Below are 17,068 nucleotides of genomic sequence, written 5' to 3' on the forward strand. Positions count from 1 at the left end.
GTACGGGGTTTTTGTTTGGTTTGTTTTTTTGTAATATGAACCTCCTTGCATTTAAGGTTTGTTATTCTGGACCACTTGCTTTTCACGCTTGTTTGTTGCTGTGCATCATCAAGAAATTATTTTGGTTTAAACATGAGAAAGTTGCAACTTTCCTTCAACTTTCCTTTTCCCAAAACGATGAGAGCAAAGTGCTGCTATCTGATATTTAAGTGCTTAAGTCCTCTTTTCTGCTCATGCAAACACGCTCCAGGAGGAGGGCTCAAGTACATCCAGGTTTTGATGACAAATGAATCAACTATCTGGAAGGAAATAAATGGACAGTCCTTAGCTATTGTAGAGGTTTCCACTAGGAGATGTAGAATAACTACAGTAATTCGCTCGCAACAAATCTGGGATTTCACCAGGAACCCAAGACATAAAGCTTTAGTTTAGTTGTATTTATTTGTGTCAAAACAGTCTGGCTATACGTCTATTATTTGATACGGTTTCTCAGCAAGGAAGACATTACAATGGGCTGGGAATAAGTTGGAATTTTTTTGCTTAGAGATGAAATCTGTGAAAAGGTGCAAGAAGAGGAGAATAAAGCTATCCTTTGAAACTTCACAAGCCAATGGTCACAGATGAGGGTCCTATATCAGTCAATGCCAGAAAGTGTGGGGCACCCCTTAAACCTTGAAAAAGATTGGAACAGTTCCGTTCTCCAGCCTTCAGTCACTGCCTGACAAATTCAGCTGCAATTAGCATTTCGTACAAAGCACTTTCTGTAGGCTGACAATAGGTAGTCAGACCAGAGAGTGTACATAACAGGGACAGAATCCTGTTTTAAAGAATTGCATGGTTTTTGTTCATGATGAAGCGAACCCCACTTTTTCTCCAGAAAATTCAAATACTCATAATTCCCTGTGCTTAGGAGCGTAAATCAAGCTTAGATTAAAAAGCATCAGGGTAAGTTCAGGGACACATTAAATGGAATTGCTTATTTTGTTGTTCCATTAAATAGGCAAGCTCAATGCATGTGACACCCAGTCCTATTCTTTCTGATCACTGTTCATCATCAATCACTTAAGCCGGGCGTCAGACCTGCCTAAGTGAAGTGCCCACTGCTCTGAATGACTGTGATGTGCACTTTGCACTGGGAGGGAGATGAAAGATGAACTATTATATTACTAAATATCTCTGGGAAAAAAAGGATCTTCTCTGCATTACATAAATTTCCATGACATTTCAATTAATCTCCTAGTGCTATTTACAATCTGTAGACTACACAACCCAAGCTACCGTGCCTAAGGATAAAATAGCAGAGAAGAAGAAGTACTAATTGAGTCTTAGCTGAGATGATGTGACTTAAAGTAAATGTTAAAACCAAACAGCATCTTCACCTTTCACATCTGTACGCACAGAGACGAAAGTGGCTGATAATTAATGCAATAAAAAAGCAGCTTTACAATCTTTGTCACAAGTTCTCATTAATTCTCTACCACTCCCTCTTCCCCTGCATATTTGCCTTTCTGCAAGAGAGTAGAATAGTCAGTAAAAGCACTGGTGGCACCATGTGCAGCCGCCCAGCTCTGAAAAGCATTTCGCAGTGAATGTTTTCTTACCTTTTATAGAAACCGTGAAGAGGCTGGAGACATAAAAACTGCCAGTAATCCAAGCAGAAGGCCTTTAACTTCAGCATTTTCAGATAATTCTGCTGCAGCAACTGTAGTCTGCAGCCAGGTTTGAACAACACAAGACTTCTTTTTGTTATGATCTGAATGACTCAAATCCAGTCCAACACACTCCTCTCCTTATTGCAGCATTAGTGTTTCTGATTGCGCCCGTCGTGCACATGGCACAGCACCTGCACGCTCACACTGTCCCGCTGCCGTACAAAGAGCCAGTCGCACAAAGGATACAAATTCATGTGCGCTCTTTGATCCGGTTTGCAGTTTATCTTTCCAAAAGTCCCCAGTGCTACCGGGATAACCGTGATTACATAGAAATCCCACTTCTCCTTTTGGCTATTTTAGGCCATTCTAAAAGCCCTCTGGTCAAACAAAGTGCATATATTCCAGTTAAGGTTTTTGAAGGACCTTTGAAAAGCATCCTTAAAGCTCGCAGAACTTCGGAAAACGGACGTGATTATCTCAATCAGATCTGACAACAACTGCCCTATAATCACAGCAGTGCTGTGATCCCATCACATGGGAACTGCAGGCTTTTTTTTTTTTTTTTTTTTTTTTTAAATAGAGCAGCGCACAACTCTGCTAATCAGCTCCTCCTGTGTAAATCACATCAGCTCCATTGTCTGCCAGCACCTATGAAAACTGTGGGCTCCTTATGACAGGGGAGGGGAGAAAAAAAAAAAAAAAAAGGACAGGCAGAAGCGCAGACCCTCCCCACTCGCAGAGCACATTGTGCTTATCGTATTCCCAGCACGGGGCTGTGTGAAGCGGGGTTAACGAGCGGAGCCGCATGGTACGGGGCGGCGTTGCCGGGCAGCGGGGCCGTGGCTCCACCGGGGGCGGCGGGGCTGGGACCGGGAATGGGACCGGGAATGGGATCGGGAATGGGATCGGGAATGGGATCGGGAATGGCTGCACACCAGCGGCTTCCCCGGCGGCCGGGGCTGCAGCGCCAGCCCAGCCCCATTGTCCTCCCGCAGCGAGTGCAGAGCCGGGAGCTGAACTACAGTGAACCACGGAATCCCAGAATGTCAGGGATCGGAAGGGACCTCGAAAGCTCATCCAGCGCAATCCCCCCGCCGGAGCAGGAACACCCAGATGAGGTTACACAGGAAGGTGTCCAGGCGGGTTGGAATGTCTGCAGAGAAGGAGACTCCACAACCTCCCTGGGCAGCCTGGGCCAGGCTCTGCCACCCTCACCATGAAGAAGTTTCTTCTCATCTTTAAGCGGAACCTCCTGTGTTCCAGTTTGCACCCATTGCCCCTTGTCCTATCACTGGTTGTCACCCAGAAGAGCCTGGCTCCATCCTCCTGACACTCCCCCTTTCCATATTGATCCCCATGAATGAGGTCAGCCCTCAGTCTCCTCTTCTCCAGCTCCAGAGCCCCAGCTCCTCAGCCTTTCCTCACACGGGAGATGCTCCACTCCCTTCAGCATCTTCGTGGCTGCGCTGGACTCTCTCCAGCAGTTCCCTGTCCTTCTCGAACTGAGGAGCAGAATCTGCTATTGCAAACCTCTGGCTAGACACGAGAAAAGCACATGGCTTTATTCTGAAAAGACTCGAGTCCAAATTTTGCTGCTGTCTCTTATGAAAGACAATGGCCCAGTTCTACCACTTCCCCTCCCCTTTCCTCCCTCCACCAACGTGCCGTTTACTTGTAAGGAGTTTCCCCACTCTTGGAGGATGCTCTGAGCAAGAGTGAAAAATGCAGAACTGCTAATTTGCACGAAACGTCACCAGCACCAGGGAAGACTTCAACAGCAATTTTTATATATATAAAATGTTTTTGGAAGTTTTTGTCATTGTTTTTAAATAACAAGTGCCCTAGCGTAGACTGGCCAATTCTCATGTCCAGTTTGCTGTTAGGTTTGCTTTCTCAGAAACTGCAATTTGGGTATTTCTCATTCTGTTGAGTTTTTAAAAATCACTAACAGTGAACAGTTAGGATACAGTTTCCAATAGTATCAAAGAGGTAACAGGAACTTAAGAATTCAACAAAACCAAAATCAGAATCTCAGGAAACACTTAAAAGCAAAGATACTGGCACATGGACAAGTGGTCTTTAAAAAACGAAACCAAACCAAACAAACATACCAGAGCATTTTTAACACTTTGAAAAATATGACAAGAAAACCAAAGCCCTAAAGCTTCACTTGCAGCTCTTTTCCATGCAGACTTATCTTGTTCCGCAAGTGCCTGGGTAATCAGCTATATTTAGGGATCCTTTTGGTTTCTGGTTTTACTCATTGTCACTGTTCGGTTACGTAAGTGCCTTGCGACTTCTTCGAAAACTGTTTGTGTAAGGAGACTTGAAATAAAATTATAAATATATTTGAGTAAGAATTGGCACTTTCTTTAGTAAAGAAATATGTAAATTTTGCCTAGAAAACATTCAAAACTGTTTATGTCACAACTTTGGTGTTTCCCTCCAAGTACAATATGGGGTGAGCGGTGGAACAAACAGATCACGAGAAAAGCAACTTGCGTGAGAAAGGACAAATGTGATGTGCATTTGATTTGGGCCTTTTAAAAAGAATGTCTTTTAAATATTCCTTGTAAAATCAGTTGCCTGTGAAAAAAAGAAGAAAAAAGAAAGAAAAAAGGAAGTAGAAAGGAAAAAATAAAAAGAAAGAAGAAAGAAAGAAAGAAAAGAGAAAATAAAGAAAAAAGTAGCAGCAAGGAATGTCTCACGCCATAACCAAGAAGAGGAATTCTCCGGGCCAAGGAAGGAGAAGGGAGAGCCCCACTGAGACAACTCAGCTCAAGTGACACCATCCAAAGATTTGATCCTGAAATGGGACTTTCCTGAAAACTTATCCTTTGACTGTTCACATTGCAAAGCAATTTCTTTCTTTCCATCAAACCCTTTCCAAAAAGAAAAAAAAAAATGCTGTTGCCTTAACTACTTACTTCTAAACAGCGGACTTGCAGCGAGCAGAAGCTACATGCCCATGGATTTTCTGACAGCAACCAGTGCTGATTATACCGCACTGCATGCAGAGAAAATGCTAATTAGGACTTTTGCAAATGAAAAGCACCATCCTCCGAACATGTTCTTCATTTTTACTTGTCTTCCAGAGGAAAACAACAAAGACAATTAAGCTTCATCTCACGCTCACCCTGGATATAAAACTAGTTCTTTCAGAAAGTCATTTACCGAAACCTTTGACTTAGAATTCCCAGACCTAATAGGAGTAGGGATTTCCGGACGCGCTGCAGCTTCAGCCCTGGTACTGTAAGTGAGCGGTTTGCTGAAAACCTCTATAGTCCTTTAGAGTTTTGCTACGCAGAGGCAGCTCAGCTGGCGAGGTCCTGGAGCCTCTGACAAGTTTTTCAGAAACAGCCACTAAAAAAAAGAGCAAAGTGAAAATCATACAGCGCAACAGCTCCTTTTTTAGGGACGGTTGTCTCGTCAATCCATGGAGCTCTGAGGCTGAAGCAAATCAATCCACTGATGAGGGAGAGCGTTGTACAAAACAACCCCAGCGTGAAGTCAGTGCCTGCCAGTGTTACCAATATGCTGATTTCGAATACTGGGGTTGAGGGTGGGGAAATCAGGAAAATCGACTTGTCTACGTACATCTTTAACCCTTCATAAAATACATACATTAAACTACTATTATTTCTTTACTTACACCCTTATGCCAGGAACATTCCTGAAAAATATTTCACTTGCCTGGAAAAACAGTGTATCCGCCTGCTTGCCTGGAGTACAGAAATTGTAAGCCGGCAGGAAGAAAACTGTTTTCTGTGAGTCTTCCATGATTCCAGGGTAAAATACTTCAACAGGCACACACAAACACTTAACGCCGGCAATGTGTATATTGTGGAGCTTGGGAATACCACGAGAGCAAGACAGTGTGGTTCCCATACCAATTCCATGTGCGCACCACATCGAAAAGTGGGGATCATACAAGGAATATATGTAAGGTGTTCAAGATTTTGTGCAGTCAAATAGATGCTGAACTACTTCCTGGGAGGCTTAACAGCACACAAGGCTCCTGCACGTCGGAACCTACACACCATTGAAATTTAACAAAATCAGAAGTCTGGATTACAATGTTCCAGAGCAGATGAGAACCAGGAGAGTGGTTCTTTGAGATCAAACTTACCTTGACAGGGACAGGAACTTCGTGAGCAAAATGCAAGATAAGGTGCCTGACTAGAAAATACTAATTGCTTGACAGGACACTGGACGGGATTATATTAATGGGTACATTCCATTTCATGGGTCATTCAAAGGCAAATTTGTGCAACAGGTTCATGAGAACACATTCAGTAACTAGGAGTCTTCTAATATCTTTCATTTTACTTAAAAATAACAGCCTTAATTCTGCTCAGTTACAGCTCCGGAACAGGCTTATTTGACCTACCGAAGTCAACTAGATTTTACATGCTGTTTCTTCAATAATTATTTAACCCTAGGAAAAATTCACTGGTTTAGCTGATATAACCCGGAAATTTCTTTCATGTCTCCTCTATGATTGTTTTCCTCTAGAGTTTTTAAACGTAATAAAAGCATTTCATTTGTAGTTAGAGTAGCATTTTTACATCCTCATGTGGTGACTCCCAGATATTATTTCACCCCAGTTCTCAAAATTCAAAAGGACTTACCGCACGCAAGTGGGTGTACTTCCAAATACCTTTTTATAAAGGCAGGTCTCTAACAAAAATGACAAGTATTCTCAAGATCATGTGTCTGAAGTAGTTTAGCAAACGTCTGAGCGCAGGCTTTACGAAAGTGAATGGGATAAAGAACATCTCAAAATGTCTGATAACTTGCAGCTTTTAAAAAAATGTTGTAAAAGGTAGAATATAAGCTATTAGAAAGCTATTGTTTGAAATATAAAGCGGTGTAATCAGGGATTCCATACCAGCCCGCAGCTCTCTGTTGCAGGCTTAAGAAAGCGTTACCCACCCATTGCATACTAATGAGAGCCGGTGCCACGGAACTTAACACATCTCCCCTGTGCGCTGGGCTTCGGGGGTCGTGAGGTTGCTTGGTGGATATTAAATCACACGGCCTCATTTTGTTCAAAATAGTTTTAAACAAGGAATTATTCACATGTTTTTATGATGCCATAGCAACTTAAAATGATTCAACCACTGCCGTTGGTAGAAAACACATCCATTCAGCGCAACTCAACCTATTCAAAGAATGTTCTCTATTCCTTTTCCCACCAAATGTTAAAATTCAGCCACTTCTAACGTTTATCCAATTCTTCCTCGTATTTCTCAACGAAAAAAATTCCACCAGCAGGAAAAATGTTGTAATAAAATCTGCTGTTTTCACAAAGATTTCTCTAGCCGGGAATGAAGATGGCAGCAATACCCAGTTCTGGGCACCTTACCCCAGAGAACGGGAAATCGCAAACCGGTTACGTGACGTTCTTGCTAAAATAAGTTTGCAGCAAAGCAGGGCAGGGAGAAGGTGACATTGTTTCTGCATTGTCCTGCCACACAAAGGAACAGTGTTCCAGTCAAGCCGGGACACGGGAAGAAAACCACTGTCGTGGCTGGACAGTGTTCAGCGCTGCTCTGCTGAGCTGAACACAAAGATAATACCACAACGCAGGGGGAGAGTGTGTCTGTGCTTTTAGGAAATGATAATAAAGCATACGCTTGACTTTCAGAGGACCATACACTGGGAAATAATGGAAGATTAATAACAGAGAGGGCCTTTAATTTGAATAAGGTTAAACAGAACAGATCCTACTACTTTTTGTTCAAGCAAGGTTAAAACTACACAATGTGGGAAAAAGTCACATCCTCAACCCATCACATCTCCAAAGGAACATTCCACTTGTATCAAAACAACTGTCAGTTTGTGAGGGACTCTGCCCCAACTTAATCAAAGGAAGTCTGCGACTTTGATGCACTCTTTAATGTGCAACTATGAGAATAAAAGATGCAAGGTGCCCATTTGATATGCAGTGTTCAGAGCGCTAAGCATTTTTTTCTAAATTGAGTGATCAAAGTAAAATCTTGCTTACTGCAATGACTCATATGACGGTGCTCTCTGAAGTTTATACATGTGCTTTTATCAAAACGCTGAGCAATGGAGAACAGGAATGACATTTTGACACAGTCAGTGCTGTTCACTCAAAGCAGCACAAAACTGCCAGGCAAGGGCGAACGTTTTCAGCACGATCTAGGGTTACAAAAATCTGAGAGATGGTTGGCCCATGTACGTGCACAAACACAGCTCTCCTCCCTCCCCTTTGTGCTCCTCGGAGAACAAATTCAGTGTTTGAAACTGGAACTGAGTTTCAAATGGGAAACCCTGGAAAACAGTGAAATAGCACCTCTCAAACAGAAAAATCCAGCTGTTTTGTCAATGCCTTTACTGGCTATGCATTGCAACAGAATGTTATGTGTACAGCTGACACAGAATAGAGGTAATTTTTATTGTTTCCAACCGAAAATTAACATCTGTATTACTACGGTACCTGAGTGGATCAGTTGAGATGCTGCTTCCTGTTTCCAATGAGGTCCTGAGATGACAGCAAAAGAATAAAATGATAAAGTATTAAAACTATTCAAAAAGACAATGTCCTTAAACATCAAATGCTTAATGACTTTACGCTTTCCTTTTTATTATTTGATAATACTTAGCATGCCATTAAACATGAACGTAAAAAAAAAAAAACAAACCCGAAACAAAAAAACCCCAACAGCCATTTCCTACACAGCAGAGAAAGGGGAATTACAACATTGTTCTGAACTCGTTGAACGTCATCGATTGTCAATATTCTAAAAGCACTCTCCCCCTCCAGATTTGCTGTACGTGAACAATACTTTGTTTTATGAACGACCAACACAAGTTCTACTGCGTGCACCACTATATTAAGCATTTCAGAACCCGTCTTGTACTTTCAGTCTTGCGCTGCGTGCGCTCGGCTCTAAAATCTCTGTGGCTTTGTGTTCCCTACCCAAAAAGGCAACCAGAGAGTCTTCCTGAATAATTATTGCAGCAGAAAGTTTAGTTAAGATACTGAAAGGACAGAGGTGATTACAACTACTGGTCAAACAGCAATATTTTACCATGTAGTGTGGTATTACTCAGCAGACTTGCTCTCACTGTGAATGACTGCAAGTTTAACATAAACATATATATGACATAGAGTTAAATTCTAAGGGTGAAAACAGTTTTTCCACAGGTTGTAATACAACATCAGCCAAAGCCTCACAATGAACACTCCATCATCATGTTCGAAATTTTTAAATGGTTATCTGTACTTACCCATTTATATCCCTTACACAAACTGCCATAGTTCAACCTTTGCTCATATATAGTCATAAACGTGTACGGTCTATTGAGGCTCACAAAATTAGCATTAGAATGATATTCATTATATTTACAGTGGCTATTTGTAAAACAATTGCAAATACTTGCTTTGAAACCCAAGATTGCCAGCATATTTACAAAACTAAACAGGGTTGTGTGAAGGGAGGAGGCCATAAACACAGCATATGCAAGAATTAGCTGTACAGGAATGGAAACAAACAGCATTGTCCAAATAGCTTTGAACTAAAGCTTTAAAATAGCTTTTAGGAGCTTATTCCATCCTGTAATTTGTTTGCATTCGGAGCTCAGGACTTGTGAATAGTGACGAATATTGAGGGGGTGGCTTACATATGTTGGCTTCGTGACTCCTTGTTAGTTTAACAATTGAAAAGGGTCAACGTAATTTACTTCTAATTAAGTTTCCTGCTTAACACGGTGTGTCATGGAGCGCCAACCTGCTCACTGAGCGTGACTTTCTGCCTTGCTTTTAACACAGCATTTTAAAATCTTCTCTTCACAGGTTGGGCCCTTCTTACTATAAATAAATATTGAACAGCCTCTGCCTTTGTGCAGTGACAATCCGCTGTGCATAAAGACGAGATGGTAATGAGACGCTGATTAGCACCACCCCGGCGCAACCTTGATTGTGGCGCCGAATGCCACGGAGCTCCTTGCGACCTCAGGGACTCCTTATACAATCACCAGCAGCGGGATTACAGCTTCATTAAAAACACCTCATTTTCTTTCTAAAGACAGACACCTAAGGCAGGCTCCCCAGCAACCAGAATCTCCAGTTAGCAGATGCATACATTTTCAAATATATAGGAAAAAGGACGGTTTCCACAGCAAAAATCCCCGTTTTGCGGGCTCTCCTGAAAGGTTTTTACTGAGATAATCTGCTAGAAATGTCCCCGCTGCTGCTAGAGACAGTTCAGCATGCTGTTGGTAACAGTGGGTTTGTACTTGGTAACGGCAGCGAAAAAGCCCAAGCCACAAAAAGCCCCAGATCTAATCAATTTGGCAGCTGGCGGCACAGAGCCGCAATAGCTGCCAATGTGCTCAGTGTGTCCCACGGGCACCGCGGTGCTGTGAGGGCTCCAAACGCCGACTGCTAAAGAGGGGGTGTGTGGTGGGCACCCGTGTTACCCAGGGACACCCTGCGCTGGCTTTGCCCCCCGCGTCGTGTCACCGGGGAGCACCAGGGCACAGAGCTGACCGCGGAGCCTCCTGTGGTCCAGTCTGCATCTTAGAAACCTCCCGTCCTTGTACAAGTCATTTCTTCAATCATGGCAAAATGAGGAAAAGCTCCATGAGCTGAAGGGAACTGCTGGAGAGAGTCCAGCGCAGCCACGAAGATGCTGCAGGGAGTGGAGCATCTCCCGTGTGAGGAAAGGCTGAGGAGCTGGGGCTCTGGAGCTGGAGAAGAGGAGACTGAGGGCTGAGCTCATTCATGGGGATCAATATGGAAAGGGGGAGTGTCAGGAGGATGGAGCCAGGCTCTTCTGGGTGACAACCAGTGACAGGACAAGGGGCAATGGGTGCAAACTGGAACACAGGAGGTGCCACTTAAAGATGAGAAGAAACTTGTTCCCGGTGAGGGTGCCAGAGCCTGGCCCAGGCTGCCCAGGGAGGTTGTGGAGTCTCCTTCTCTGCAGACATTCCAACCCGCCTGGACACCTTCCTGTGTAACCTCATCTGGGTGTTCCTGCTCCGGCGGGGGGGTTGCACTGGATGAGCTTTCGAGGTCCCTTCCAACCCCCGACATTCTGGGATCCTGTGAAACCTCCCAGGCAGAGATCCACAAACATTGCCGGGGAGCAAGATGGAAAGCAAGACGTACATCACGGAGGGTTCCGTGCCCAGAAGCAGCTGTAGGCCAGCCTTTGAACCTGGGCACACCCCCACCAATGATGAAAATCCCAGGAGCAGACTGACAACATGAGAACCAAAGCTTAATGGCCAAGAAAAAAAAGCCAGTGGAGACAGAAGAAATCAAGTTTGAAATCTTTAGAAGGATCCGGATTTGGGGTACAGAAACTTAGTTAATCCTTATTAAATTTACAGAATAAGTTTAGTATAATCACATAATCACTGCCCTTCTTTCTTTACATCTACAATATCATTTAAATCTTTTGCTTTCTTTCCAAACACTGCTCAAAAATGGAAAGCTAATTTAAAGCATAACAATAACCCAAATCCTGAACAAAGTATCATTAAGCTACAACAAACAAAAGATCTCATTCTACACAAAGTAATTTCAGGAATGCCTGTTTCAGGAACAATAAAAATATATCTATTTTAGGTTACTTCAAGGTTATTTTGTTTTGGTTTTTTTAAACAAATTAACTGGGCAGGAAAAAAAATATTTCATTGCTCTAAAGGAATCAAGCAGGAAGGTCTAACAATCCTATTTGTTTATTCCTAATGGGCACTGTCTCAGTGCATTTGTACTCCAGAAATAAATCTGTGCACTGTCTGATGATAAAGCCATTAAAAATACACTATTAAAAATATAATGGATTTGTCTATATATGTACAATTTCCACTTTGTACGTACACAAGAAATGAAAAAAAGCCCCAACAAACTACTATTAACCGTAGAACTATGCCCAAGGAACTGGCTGAAAATTGAGCTAAAAGATTTATGAAGAAAACAAACTGCAGAACTATCCCGCATTCTCAGGGGAAAATGCTCTAAACAACCCTGCAGGCTGTTCTGTATCTGAGTTGGTTTCCATGGAGTTTGCAAGGGCCTTTTAGGTAGGGAGTTGTGGAGCTGTGCACCAGTTTCACCGATGAGTCAGTTGAATGACATCTCTTCGTCATGAAAATTCTTGACATTTTCAAGAAAAGGCAGAGGAATTGTTGCATGAACTGTAACTAAACCCAGCACACAGGGCTATGCCCGGTGGGATTATCCGGCACTAACGTGGTCAGCATGAAATTTGAAGAATGGGTGTAATTGTTGGTAATAACAACCTCTTTTCAGTGCTAAAAGAATTACAGAAAATATGGATACACACCACTCCTGAATTACCAACTTCCTTAGAGCTTGCATCTGTTTTCATCAGCCAGCACAGAAATCATCAATAGCCCACTTCTGCAGGGTATTACACAGGACAAAATGAAAATATTACCAAGAAATCAAGGTCTAAAATTCGGACAGCTGCTGTCTGATTCAGTAGGCTTCGGGTATCCATAGACAAAGAGAGCAAATACAATTCCAGTCGAGAGTTCTGTCCTGAAGCAAAAAGCAAGCCCGTGGGTGTAACACCTCTTACTCACACTGTGTAAACGGGGGGCTCATGAAAGTTGGGGAGCGAGCAAACCCGAGGGTACAGCATTCCCAGCAATTGGCTATTTAAAAGATCATATTCCAAAATGTTTTAGCAGATTTCAGTGAGACACACAATTAGCTTTTTGGTACCTTGAGCAATCACACAAGTTCTGTCTTATTTTGCTATGTTTGTGATGAAACAATCTTTTTTTCATAAATATAGAATCACTCTTACTGAAGATTACTCCTGAAACTGCATAAGATGGAGCTCCTTACAACTTATGGACATAGAGAAGGTAGAGAATGAAGAACTGACAATCTTTTATCTTGCTTTCCTCAGCTGTGATAATAGACAGGGAGCGTTATTGATCTGCATTACAGACAGAGACCTTAATTTAAGCTATTTGATGTCTCAGCATGGAACAGCGACAACGTGAATCATTAAGACATTTCTAAGAAAGATGTCAATGTGACGGCAGTCAGCACCAGTGTGCAGAGCCGCACGGGAACTGCGCTCTTGCGGACTGGATTAACAGAATACGGGAATTCTAGTCGCCCAGCACTTCGTGCTATAATATAAACCTTTCACAGAGTATTTGTTAACTCCCTTGATGGAGTGCAAGTTACACGGAGGTTCTTACTATGCGGAGCAGATAATGTTGTGAGAGTCCGCACACTGCGAGAGGCTCCGTCCTGGGGACACCGCTGGGCTGGGCTGGGCCGGTCTGGTCCCATCAGCGCAGATGGCTGCGACTGCTTCATTAGCCGTGAACCGCAGGACACACGAGAGCACAGCGCTACCTCGCTTATTGCTGACGGAAGCTACACATAACTACGTATCATAAGGAGACATTCTGCAAATGGCATGAAAAAATACCAGTCTGAGAAAAGCCAAGATGCTCTTCTGGCACAAAAATGCACAATGGTGGCAGATGAAATAATTGTAGTTGAAGCAAATCCACAGCTTGATCCCAAATAAAGACTGTTTAAATATATCATCTTTTGGCTAAGAAGTGAAATTCCCTCGGAGCATCACAGTACAAAGATGCATCATCCACAAATGACAACTCAGAGTGAATGTGTGTGAGGGGAAAAGACAGTTCTGAGCTCTGTCAAACCTCTGGTGCGACCAGCAGCATGGTATTGCACCTTTTTAACGCTGAGGAAAGGAAGGCAGAATAATATATTAAATATTTAAGACACTCTGCTAGATATTGCTCGGTGAATTGCTGCTAGTCACAGCTTCTTTGTACAAGCTAGCAGCACACAGAAGAAAGAATCCTGTTTCATCACAGGCTGATTCTGTGACACTCCACACGCTCAGTTACAAAGGACCAAATGATTTCTTAATATTCCAAAGTGCAGCTTCATTACATGGAAACATTGACCCTTGCTTGAGGACGGTCCGAAACCTCGCACTGCTGAACACTTTGGATCCCAGGCTTACTACTCCATTTGCTCGGTAAGGCCAAAGCATGTAACCATTGCAGGCAAAAAGAAGGATCACAGCCAGAGTAACACCCTCCCACAGAAACAAAACTGGAAATGATATTCCAGCCATTACAACAGCCATCAAACAAAATCACCCCCTTTATGTTCTGCGTGAACTTGCTGTAAGTCACTTCGATGAGCAGTGATGGGATTCCAGGCAGCCTGACTTGACACCCAGCACACGTCAGCTCCCAGCGAAATCCACCATCGCCGAGCATCACACACTGCACGGTACCACGGCAGCTTCATAACGCCGCGCTTCAACACGGAGAGCTGCAACATCTTCAGCCTGCCCCCCTTTAATTAGCTGCTCAGTGACCAACCACCAAAGCACCCACAAGATGGTGAAGTTACTTAACACGGAGTTAACAGAAGTAACAAGGTAACATTGGCATTAATTTTAGCCTGCCCCGTCTGAATTCTGCTCAGTTATGTCAGCTGCAGCTCCCCCCGTTAGCACAGCCAGGCTGTGCCCAGAGATGTGCCCCGCTGGCACGGAGGGCACCTTCCGAAAAAGCCTCAGAAGAGCCCTGAGCCAAAGAGCCCCGGCGGCTGGCAGTTCAGCATTGGCTTTTGTTACGCAGCCCTTCGCCTCATGTCCCAAACAAATGGCCCTTAAGGAACAAGCTGTGGGAAATTCTAATTTGAATATCACAGACCAGAAACTAATGAAGAGATTGAGCTCCTCCCAGAACTTAGGAGGCATCTGACGGATACATGGCTAGAAGCTCTGCTGCGATGTCTTTTCTGGCTGGAGAATCATTTGTCAGCCATGCAGCTGTGCCCTGCATTAATTAGTGCAATGCAAGTGAATCAAGATATCTTCAAGAACTAAAGGCAGACGTGTATAACAGCATGCTGCCTTACTCCTCCTGTCCATCGACCTTGGCACTGCCATGGACCACTGTCCGAGACAAGATACTGGCCCGAACGGATGATTCTCTCACGTGGGACGGCTCTTCTGAGCCACAGTTGCCACCAACTCATGCCTGGGGTGTCCATGAGGTCTCTGGGGTCCCTCTGCAATCTCACAACAGGGATGCTGCAAAGGCAGCGCTCCTGGAAACCCGCGCTGCTCCCGGCAGCGACGTTCACACCGGGATTCAATTCGGAAAAGCCGTCTCACGACAGCCTGTCTGAACCGCGCAGCCGAAAGCAGAACGGCCCAGCTGCAGGGGTTGTCGCAGAACTGCGTGGGTAAGTAGGCCAGAACGAAACATCACTCAATTGATATTGGGCGACGGAACAAAACCTGAAAATATAGTTCAAATTAAGCCTGCCTTTCGGATATGCAATTTAATAGCTTTCCTGACATAACTGGCAGTGCTCACCTACGAAAAGGCAGCGTTCAGAAGGAAGGACTAGGAACTTTAAAGAATACCACTGAAATTCCTGCTTCTAATTTTCTCTTTTCATACATTGTGTTCCAAATATTTTAACGAACCTTTTAGACAACAAAGTACTTAATTACACGTTCAGTGCTGCTCGTTGAAATAAAAAGCTTTCCTGACTCGGGGTCTGAATGACTGGGATGCCTGAGCAAGTGTTGTGCTGGCTCTGGAGGTTTTGCGCATGGAAAGCCCGTCCTGCCTGTTCAAGGAGTTCAGCTCATTGTCCCACGTCTCTAACAGCTAAAGCTGGATTACAAACCTAAGCAGGCAACTGATTGTTCAGAAAACCAACTGACTGATGGGAGATTTTTGCTGGATCTCTTCCAGACACCGCACAGCCAAGTGACCAAAAGGTTTGCTTCAAAGACAGAAACAGATCAGAAGAAAACAAGAGCTTTAGGAAACCTCTGAACGCATTTTTCTACTTGGCATACTGGAAATGTAACTGAATCTGATTTGAGCCCTGTGCAACCTATAGACATGTGCTTGCTTTCATGTTTCCTCCCCGAGGAGGCTCCCCTTTGCATCGGGGGGTTCTGCCCTGATTCCAGGAGTGTTTGGCACAGAAGCATGCCCAAACACTTCATTTTATAACGTTGATTTTATAACGTTGGATTTTTCCAAATCAAAATATAATCACAGTATTTCAAAGAGATTTTAAATCTGTAAGAAAAGCAGTATCTAGGAAATATCTAGAGAAAATAGTCATGTTAGGAAGCTCACTTGGCTTTACTAATTTGAGAGTGCGGTACAAAAGTAAAACTGAATTTCTGTACAAAGACAACAGAATTCTATTAAACTCAGTTCATGCTTACAAAATCGGGGCCTGAATTCCTAGAGCAACCTGCAAGAGTAACAACGGGGTGACTTGGAGAAGTTTAAATTTCAATAAGTGCTCTCATTTCAGTTTTGTAGTAACACACTGTACAGTGAAAGATGTTATTTGAAAAATTCATTTTAAAAAACTCCCTCCAGCTACATTAACTCCAGCAATAACATGTAAAGGTCAACGGCCCTGCCGTTTCAGACTCTTCACCGCTCTGCCACACGAAGCAGTTTCAGAGCTCACGTCGATCCGGTGTGCCTTGGTTTTAGGCACCCCAGCCTTCTACCGGGTTTTCCAAAGGAGCTTCAAGTCTCCCTGCCCTGAACCCTGTAGAAAAAAAGAAAAAAGGAAGAAAAAACCCCCCCAAAAACCAAAACAAAATCAACCACAAACCAAAGCAGAACAAAACAAAACCAAAGAAACAGACAAACCCCAACCAACCAACCTTTATCAAGGAACCACCCGCATGACAACAAACGGTTTAGAATTTCGTATCTGCTGCACATCTGGCCAGCGTTGTTTTTCAAGGTGATATCCTGCCAGAGGAACTGATTTCATATTAAAACATCGCAGTGATGCAGTTTGGGGTTTGGTAGAAGTAAAGCCTATTATTTAAATGACACTTATTCCCAGAGTTACACGAGATCAGATGTTTATTAACAAGCTTCACTACCATTTGCAGCTCAAGTTTAGAGCCATGAAAACAAAACCAAGCCTTACATACAACATGGGAACTGAGGTTTTCCAAAGAAGGAAGAGAAACTGCATTGCTGATAGCAGCAGCCAACTGCATATAATTCAGTTTGAAGACATTAAAGTTTCCAGATCTATGTTTAATCCTCCGTGAGGCAAAGGTCCGGCATGTTAATGTAATCTGAGAACTGAAGTGTTTGAAAACATCTTGTTCAACAATATGGCTGGACAAACTTACTCTCCATTCAAACTTCTCATCTTTGTCTACTGTGGCCAGAAGCAGCTGCCTTTCCTTTTTTGTTTGCGTATCATCTGCGAGGACAGGGCTGTTTATGAGAGTCACAAATCCGAAACCACTTCAACATTATGTGTTAGGTTTCTTGGTTACTGCGAATTAAGCACTTAGAGTAACGAGGTCAGGCTAGCTGCTGTC

At 43.4% G+C, this 17,068-nt stretch overlaps 1 protein-coding gene across 1 annotated transcript in view; it reads right to left on the reverse strand.

The window, feature by feature from the left end:
- Positions 1–17,068, reverse strand: part of IQSEC1 (IQ motif and Sec7 domain ArfGEF 1) — a 332,002-nt gene that overhangs the window by 143,908 nt on the left and 171,026 nt on the right. The window contains exon 3 of the mRNA XM_065642481.1: positions 8,119–8,163. The gene's annotated coding sequence lies outside the window, so the exon portion shown is untranslated. The remainder of the gene's footprint in view (positions 1–8,118; positions 8,164–17,068) is intronic.

Source organism: Caloenas nicobarica, chromosome 11 (assembly GCF_036013445.1).
Source record: "Caloenas nicobarica isolate bCalNic1 chromosome 11, bCalNic1.hap1, whole genome shotgun sequence".
Taxonomy (NCBI): domain Eukaryota; kingdom Metazoa; phylum Chordata; class Aves; order Columbiformes; family Columbidae; genus Caloenas; species Caloenas nicobarica.